Raw genomic sequence first — 9333 nt, 5'->3', positions numbered from 1 at the left:
TCATAGAGATATAACAACATCAATCCATGCATATAAGTCACTAGGAGATACAATAAAATTATTTCATCTCCCACTGTTACTCATTTAGGAAAAATAATTGAACTTAACTTTTTTTATCAGTCTTTTAGTTGAAAGATATTGTATCCATTAGATATTTACCATACTATTTTTTAAAGGAAATATTCATTGAACTGCATGGTATTTAAATTGAAATGTTTATTTCTTGTAAATTCTATTTCTGTCTATGTAATCTTAAAGATGAAAAATACATTACACAGACATACACACACAATATATATATATTTTAAAATACAGAGCACTTTATGCATTTGTGTGTCATTTTTGCACAGGGGCCATGCTAATTTCTGTATTGTTCCAATTTTGCTGCCAAAGCTATCACTACATCTTAAATTATGAGTAAGAGTATTCCTTGGGAAACTAAATCCCAGGGAGTACTCTTACTCTCTAAGTGTGCCAATGATAGCATTCGACCAAGACACAGCGCTCCTGATTCTGAACTGGGATTCTTTAATAATCACTTTTATCCTGAACTCTCCTACGCAATTAATAATTATCACTTTAGACATTTATTTAAAATTACTATTTGTATTTTCAAAACATGGACAGTTTACTTGGAATGTAGCTCAGTGGTATAGCGCTTGCCTAGCATGCATGACCCCTGGGTTTAATCTGCAGTAATACAAAAACAAAACAAAACAAAACAAAATGGACATTTCATCTGTAGTAAAGAGTCACAGTCAACCTCCAAGTCCAAATTTCCATCATGGGACAATAGCAGAAAAAAAATATTATTTGTATAGATGAGAAGATGAGGCATAAAGAAAATAAACTATTTATCTTCCCTAAATCCATGAACTAGCAAATATTTCATGGCAAAATACATATGATTCTTACCTTAATTATAATTTTATATTCACAGCATACCCTTTCTGGGTTCTTCCTTAATGCAGGAAATCTTCCATGTGCTATGAAAACCTACCATCACCTGCTTTCTCATTGAGTCTCCCACATGCCTCCACCCCTCTGTGCTATAGTATCTGTGGCCTTAGGATTTGAATGATAAGAGAAATAACATTTTCTTTTGGTCAAAATGCTTCAGGTTGTATATTAAATATTTAATATAGGCTATTTCATTTATCGCTTACTATATTCTGTAAGTATTATTCCTTCTTTATAAAAGAGATTTTGGGGGCTGGGATTGTGGCTTAGCAGTAGAGCACTTGCCTAGCATGCTGGGACCCTGGGTTTGATCCTCAGCACTGCATAAAAATAAATGAATGATATAAAGGTATTGGGTCCAACTACAACTAAAAAATTATATATTAAAAGAAAGAAAGAGATTTTGGTGAAATCTCTTTTTCACCCACCTTCCTTCTTTATGTTTCCTTCTTTAAGAAAACATAAAGCATAAACTTATTTAGATTATATAATATACAACAATAAAAGTAGGAAATATTCTAGTATATAATAAAAATTAATCTATAGTGGTAAGCTGATCTACACTGATGCCATATAATGATAACTATGAAGAGTTAAGAGACAAGAAAAATATGTTTGGGCATAATGTATTAAAAATAGCATGAGGGGCTGAGGTTGTGGCTCAGCGGTAAAACATTGCCTAGCACGTGTGAGGCACTGGGTTCGATCCTGAGCACCACATACAAATAAATAAATAAATAAAGTTTAAAAATAATATTGTATAAAAAAATAGCATGAATAGAGTGCAGCTGGGCATGGTGGTACAAATATGTGATTCCAGCGGCCTGAGAGGCTAAGGAGGAAGATTGTAAGTTCAAAACCAGCCTCAGCAAAACGAGGCACTAAGCAACTCAGAGAGACCCTGTCTCTTAATAAAAGACAAAATAGGGCTACAGATGTGGCTCAGTGGCTTTAGGGAAGATAAAAATGGACATTTAATCTGTAGTAGAGAGTCACAGTCAACCTCCAAGTCCAAATTTCCATCACGAGACAATAGCAGAAAAAAAAATATTATTTGTATAGATGAGAAGATGAGGCATAAATGTCCCCAAGTTCAATTCCTGGTAACACTCCCCCTCCCCCACCCTGCCAAAAAAAAAATAGCATGCAAAAGTATATACAACAGCTTATCTAAAATCTTTGGAAATATGCTAATAGAAAAAGAAAAAAATAAAAATATAGTATATAACTAGATATAATTATAACAAATAATCTGACAAGATGTATATTAGAGTGAGAAACAAGCTATATGTTTCTTTATTAAAATCAATAGGAATATAAAAGAAACATAGATATGTCATAACTAAAAGATAAAATTTTTGTTCTGTGAAGAACTAAAATGCACTGGAGTTTACATAAAACTAGAAAGAAAGCTGTCTAAATATAAATTCCATTGATTATAAGCTGGTCTCAAACTTGTGAACCCTGTCAGCCTTGGGAGTAGCTGGGATTACTGGCTTGCACCATCTCCTTGCATCAGAATGATTTTTATCATGTAAAATATTAGCCTAGAACAAGGGCAAACTTGCAGGCTGAACATTTTTTAGATGCTTAGATTAGCTTTCACTTTCCATTTTAATAAGGGTAAAAAGTTTTATTTTTGGAGCTTTTCCTCCCCATCCTTTGCCTTTACATGCAGCTGCATGTTAAATGAGTTTCAAAATTTTTCAACTAAAGCCAGCCATCTCTGTAATAACTAGGCTAGAAAACAGAAATATTGAAAGAGTTTTGTCTGGCTTGCTTTTTCCTATTGGGACAGAAATAACGTAGATTCAAACTGTCACTTTTGTAGAGTATACATGAACATTTCATTCATTATCAGTCAAGTGAAAAAGAAGAATGTTTAAAGATAGAAACAGATGGGGGCTGCGGGTTTTGTTTTTAGATGGAGAGTCTGTTTTGTGGCACTTGAGCTAAAAAAAAAAATCATGGTAGGTTAAAAAAAATCAGCTCTGTAGATCAATTGATCCTAGGATTTTAGGTTGTAGGTAAAGATAACCTTAAGAGAGATACTCAAAGTCAGGACCTTGAAATTGTCAGAATGTCTGGTTAGGAAAGTTGCTCCAAGGCTCAGGATTCAAGCAGCTGGAGTACTGCTTCTCAGAAAGGTGGGTGAAAAACAGATTTCATCAAAATTTAATATTGAACAGTCAGAGAATCTTAGAGTCTCAGAAATTTCGGTTCACTGAAAAAAGAAGAGCATGAGGCTGAACTGGTAGCAGCAGCAGCAGTGGCAGCAGCAGCAGTGCGGACTCACCATAGAGGAGAGGTAAAACAGAGAGAGAAATGCAACAGACAGACCTGGCATGGAAAACCTGAGATCAGGCAAGCAGACTAAACTGCTGATCCAGAGGCTGATTGTGAACTGCTGATTGTAAAGTGCTGTTTCCCAAGTGGCCAAGGAGAGCTGAGGCAGAGCCACTTTTAGGAGGCAACTCTGCAGCTGCTGCTGTGGAGCCAGTAGATCATACCAAATACTCAGACTGTCCCAGCAAGCACCTACCACATGGCCTATAGTGTACCTAGCAAGCGCATAAGTGAAACAGGCATGGGGAAGATTGTACCCAGGGGGATTTACGTCAGAAAAACAGAGGCAAGCACAATTTGCTCTTACCTTTGAGATGGACAGCTTACATGACATGATCATCTGAAGCAGGTTGTGAATCTGAACAGGCAGGTGTGAATACACTCAGGGACTAAGCCAGGAAGGCTGTGTTAGGGGGCAGCACAGTGCATGAAACTTTGGCTTCCCTGCTCCATGAATAGGATTCTTGGAAGGCTCCTCAGATCCAGATTCCTGACAAAGATCAGCAACTGCCAGGCCCTAGTAATGTGTTAATCAAATCGCTACAGAGAAGACACCACCCAATGAAGCCCTTGAGACCTTAAGCCCCAGCAACTGGAACTCCACACCTAGAACTCTGCAGCAGCCCCACTCTGGCAGTGCATTGATCTGGTCTGTGCAGACAAAGCTCCAACTGACAGTATTTCCCATCCCATCCAACCTCATGCTGGTGAGAAGGAAAACTGAGAGTTATTTCAACCAGCTTCAAGTCTTAAGCCCCTCCAACTAGCAACTCAGTGAGTAGAACAAAGAGAAAAGGGCTAACAACCACCCCCACTCAGTATGGAGCCCAAGAATAAATAGAAAGGACAGTTAAGCATAGACAGTGACCATCCATTCTCATTGACTATTTTGACCACCTCAGTAGAAATTATTTCTTAATTTTTTATTAAGTCTACTTTCCTTAGTTTTTGTTATTATTTGTTGTTTTGCCATGCTAATTGTTTATTGGCATACATAGCATATATATTTGTTCTTTTATTTTCATGTTTTTAGCATTTTTTAATGCAATTATTTTTCCTTGCCTTATCTTTTGAGTGTTAGGGTTGGGGTTTGTTTATTTTGGTTGTGTTTGTTTTTGTTTGTTCCTCTTGTTTGTATTTCTGCCTTCTTCCACTAACAGCCAAATTCTTTTTCTCTAGTCCTTTACTTAGTTTCCCCTTTTTTCTCCTCCTTCCTATAACCATCACCTACTATAGCTTTTCTGCATTTTCTCTGTTCACATTTTCTTTTTTCTTAATGAACTGTAGTTTTACCATCTTATAGACTAATTGGTTTATAACTGTTGCCCCCATTATTTATGCTATTGCAATTGTTACTGCTGTGAATGATACAGTTGACACCTGTTGTTTGCTTTAATGCCAGATCTAGTTCATAGCTACTTATTGTTTTTGTTATTGTTTTTGCAATTACTGACCTCATTTGTGTGTGTGTTAATTAAATTTTAGATGTCAGAGTAAGTACCAAAAAATTGTGCATCTTTTCCCACATAACAGTGCACTCTTGGGTCCCACTCACAGATATCATTGTTACAAAAAAAAAAAAGATTGACGTAACACAAAACCTGTGAATACCATGCTTATGAGGGAATCTCAAACTAGATCATTTTAGGACACATTATAAAGGGAAGGCTGTCCCCTGAAAATACCCATACATACAAGTGGAAGAGACACCCATTCTAATAAATGCATAAACACAGGAATAAAAAAAACATAAAAATAACAAAGTAACATGACATCTCCTCATGTTAATAATTTACCAGCAACTAACTTCACAAATATTGAAGTGGATGAATAACCAGATAAAGAATGTAGACTAATGACTATAAAAATAATCAATGAATTCCAAGAGAACACAGAAAAAACAATGGAAAAACTAAGTAAGTCAGCAAAGGGTATGAATGAGAAATACAATAAGAAGATAGAGAGATATTTAAAAAGAAACAAACAAACAAAATCTTTGAAATGAAAGACACAACAAACTAAATAAAATGTTCAGTTGAAAATCTCTCTAATAGAGTTGACCATGCTGAAGACACAATATCAGAGCTGGAAGATAAACTGATCAAACTTGAACATTCAAACAGTATTGAAGAAAGAAAATAGGTAATAATAATTAGAATATGCAAGACCTCTGAGAAAATATTAAGGATATAAAGAATATGAAGAAACTATAGAACTAAATAATACAAACAACAATTGTATAATGAGGAGAGAGAAAATTCAAATTTATTAAAATAAGGGATGAAAAAGGAAATAACTGATACTATTGAAATATAAGAGATCATTAGAAACTATGTTGAAAATTTACACTCCAATAAAATTGAAAATTTTAAAGACATTGTCAAATTTCCTGAGAATGAACTACCCAAACTGAATCAGGAGGACATACATGTATAAACAGATCAATTTTGACCAATCAAGAAAAGCCCAGGAACAGATGATTTTCAGCCAAGTTCTACAAGACCTTCAAAGAAGAATTAACACCCATATTCCTCAAATTATTCTATGAAATACAAAAGGAGGGACCCCTTCTGAGGTCATTATATGCAACTAATATCACTCTGATAACAAAATCAGATGAAGACACATCAAGAAAAGAGAATTTCAGAACAATATCCCTGATGAACATAGATTCAAAAACTCTCAATAAAATCCTGGCAAATCAAATACAAAAACATAGTGTACCACAATCAAGTGGGGTTCATCCCAGGGATGCAAGCTTGGTTCTATATACAGAAATCAATAAATGTAGCTAATCATATCAATAGACTTTAAAACTAGAATGATATGATCATCTCAATAGATGCAGAAAAAGCATTTGATGAAATACAGCACCCCCTCATGTTCTAAACACTAGAAAACCTAGGAATACTAAGAACATACCTCAACATTGTAAAGACTATCTATGTTAAACCCAAGGCCAACATCATTCTAAATGGAGAAAAATTGAAAGCATTCCCTCCAAGAACTGGAACAAGACAAGGATACCCTCTTAAAAAATGTATATATATTAGTTGTAGTTTGAACACAATATCTTTATTTTATTTATTTATTTTATGTGGTGCTGAGGATTGAGCCCAGGGCCTTACATATGCTAGGCAAGCTCTCTACTGCTGAGCCACAACTCCAGCCTGAGGATGCTCTCTTTTACAACTTCTATTCACCATCATCCTTCAAACTCTAGCCAGAGCAATTAGAAAGGAGAAAGAATTTAAAGAAATATGTATAGAAAAAAAGGAACTTAAACTATCCCAATTTGCCAATGACATAATACTATATTTAGAAGATTCAAAAAGTTCCACTAGAAAATTTCTAGAACTAATAAATAAATTCATCAAAGTAGCAGTATATAAAATAAACACCCATAAATCAAACATGTCCCCATACATCAGTGATGAACCTAGTGAAACATAAATTAGGAAAACTACCTCATTCACAATAGCCAAAAAAAAAAAAAAAGAAAAGGAAAAAAAACCTTGGGAATGAATCTAACAAATGAGATGAAAGATCTCTTCGATGAAACCTACACAACACTAAATTAAGAAACTGAATAAGACCTTAGAAGATGGAAAGACCTTTCATCCTCCTGGATGAGCAGAATTAATATTGTCAAAGTTGCCATACTACCAAAAACATCATAGAGATTTAATGAAATTCATATTTAAAAACTCAATGGCAATATTCATAGATCTAGAAACGCAATCATCAACTTCCTTTAGAAAAACAAGACACCCAGAATAAACAAAGCAATGCATAGCAAGAAAACTGAAGCATGAGGCATCACAATACCAGACCTTAAACTATACTACAGAGCCATAGTAACAAAAAAGGCATAGTACTGGCACCAAAACAGACATGTAGATGAATGGTATAGAATAGAAGACACAGAGACAAACCAGCATAAACACAGTTATCTCCTATTAGACAAAGGCACCAAAAATATTCACTGGAAAAAAAGACAGCCGATTCAGAAAATGTGCTGGAAAAATTGGAAATCCATTCCCAAAATTGGATATTAAACCCCTACCTCTCTCCCTGCACAAAACTCAACTCAAAGTGGATTAAAGATTTAGGCACTAGACACTGTGACTAATAGAAGAAAAATAGGCCCAAATCTTCACCATGGTGGCTTCAGATCTGAATTTCTTAAGAAGACACCTGAAGCTCAAGAAGTAATAATAAATAATCAATAAATGGAATAGATTCAAACTAAAAGATTCTCAGCAAATGAAATAATCAATAACATGAAGAGAGAGCCTAAAAAATGAGAGAAAAATCCTTGCCATGCATCTCAGAGCATTAATCTCTAGGATATACAAACTACAGGGACACAGCCACACTAATGTTTATAGCAGCACAATTCACAGTAGCTAAACTGTGGAGCCAACCTAAATGCCCTTCAGTGGATGAATGGATAAAAAACATGTGGTTTGTATACACAATGGAATTTTACTCAGCAATAAAAGAGAATAAAATCATGGTATTTGCAGGTAAATGGATGGCATTGGAGAAGATAATGCTAAGTGAAATTAGCCAATCCCCCCAAAACAAATACCAAATGTTTTCTCTGATATAAGGAGGCTGATTCATAGTGGGGTAGGGAGGGGGAGCATGGGGGGAGTAGATGAACTCTAGATAGGGCAGAGAGGTTGTAGGGGAAGGAAGAGAGCATGGGGTTAGAAATGATGGTGGTGTGTGATGGACATCATTATCCAAAGTACATGTATGAAGACACGAATTGTGTGTCAACCTACTTTATATACAAACAGAGATATGAAAAATTATGGTATATATGTGTAATAAGAATTGTAATTAAAAAAACCAAAGTACATTTATAAAACATGAATTGGCATGAACACACTTTATATACAAAGATATGAAAAATTGTGCTCTATATGTGTAATAAGAATTGTAATACATTCCACTATCATGTATTTAAAAAAATAAAATAAATTTAAAAAAATAAATAAAAATAAATAAATGTTGGCAAGAATGTAAGGGAAAAGGGATACTCATACATTATTGGTGAGACTAGAAATTGTTGCAACCATTATGGAAAACAGTATGGATATTTCTAAGAAAACTTGGAATGGAACCAACATTAGACCCAGTTATTCCACTTCTAGGTCTATACCCAAAGGATTTAAAATTAGCATACTACAGTGACACAGACACATCAATATTTAGAGCAGCTCAACTCACAATACTTAAACTATGAAACCAAGTTAGATGTACTTCAACAGATTAAATGACACAGAAAATGTGGTCTATATACACAATGGAATATTACTTAGCCTTAAAGAAGAATAAAATGATGGCATTTACCAGTAAATGGATGGAGCTGGAGAATATCATGCTAAGTAAATTAAGCCAATCTCCCAAAACCAAAGGCTGAATGTTTTCTGTGATTATATGAACACTAACTCACAATAAAGGGGAGTAGCTATGGAGAATAAAGCTATTTTGAATTAGGCAGAGAAAAGTGACAGGAGAGTACGAGGTATAGGGGTAGGATAGTAGAATGAATTGGACATCATTAACCTATGTGCATGTATGATAAATGATTACACATCATGTACAACCAGAAAAATAAATAGTTATACTCCATTTATGTGTGATGTGTCAAAGGACATTCTACTGTCATGTATAACTACTTAGAATGAATAGATGAGAAAAATGGTGGAGGCCAACAGATGGAGGAAGAGGAATGAGAGTTATTATTTAATGGTGGCAGAGCTTCTGTGTGGAGTGACAAAATTGTTCTGGAAACAGAAAGTTGTACAATATTGTGAGTGTAATTAATGCCACTGAGTTGTTCACGTAACATGAATAAAACGGCAAATTTTATGTTACAGATATTTTGCAATTTAGAATACTTTATTAAATTTATTTATTTATTTTTTTTCAGAAAATGGAAGAAGAATATGAAGGCACATCAATGTTGTTAACGGTTTCTATTCAGTACTTCCTTAGATGCCAGGATATGTG

General features: G+C 34.6%; 1 non-coding gene across 1 annotated transcript; it reads right to left on the bottom strand.

The window, feature by feature from the left end:
- Positions 1-305: 305 nt before the first annotated feature.
- On the bottom strand, positions 306-408 carry LOC125617043. The gene has a single exon (XR_007347898.1). It is a non-coding gene; the product is annotated as a U6 spliceosomal RNA (small nuclear RNA).
- Between the last annotated feature and the right edge of the window lie 8925 nt (positions 409-9333).

This window comes from Marmota marmota, unplaced genomic scaffold, assembly GCF_001458135.2.
Source record: "Marmota marmota marmota unplaced genomic scaffold, marMar, whole genome shotgun sequence".
NCBI classification, from domain to species: Eukaryota; Metazoa; Chordata; class Mammalia; order Rodentia; family Sciuridae; genus Marmota; species Marmota marmota.
This window is presented reverse-complemented; position numbering and strand designations above follow the sequence as displayed.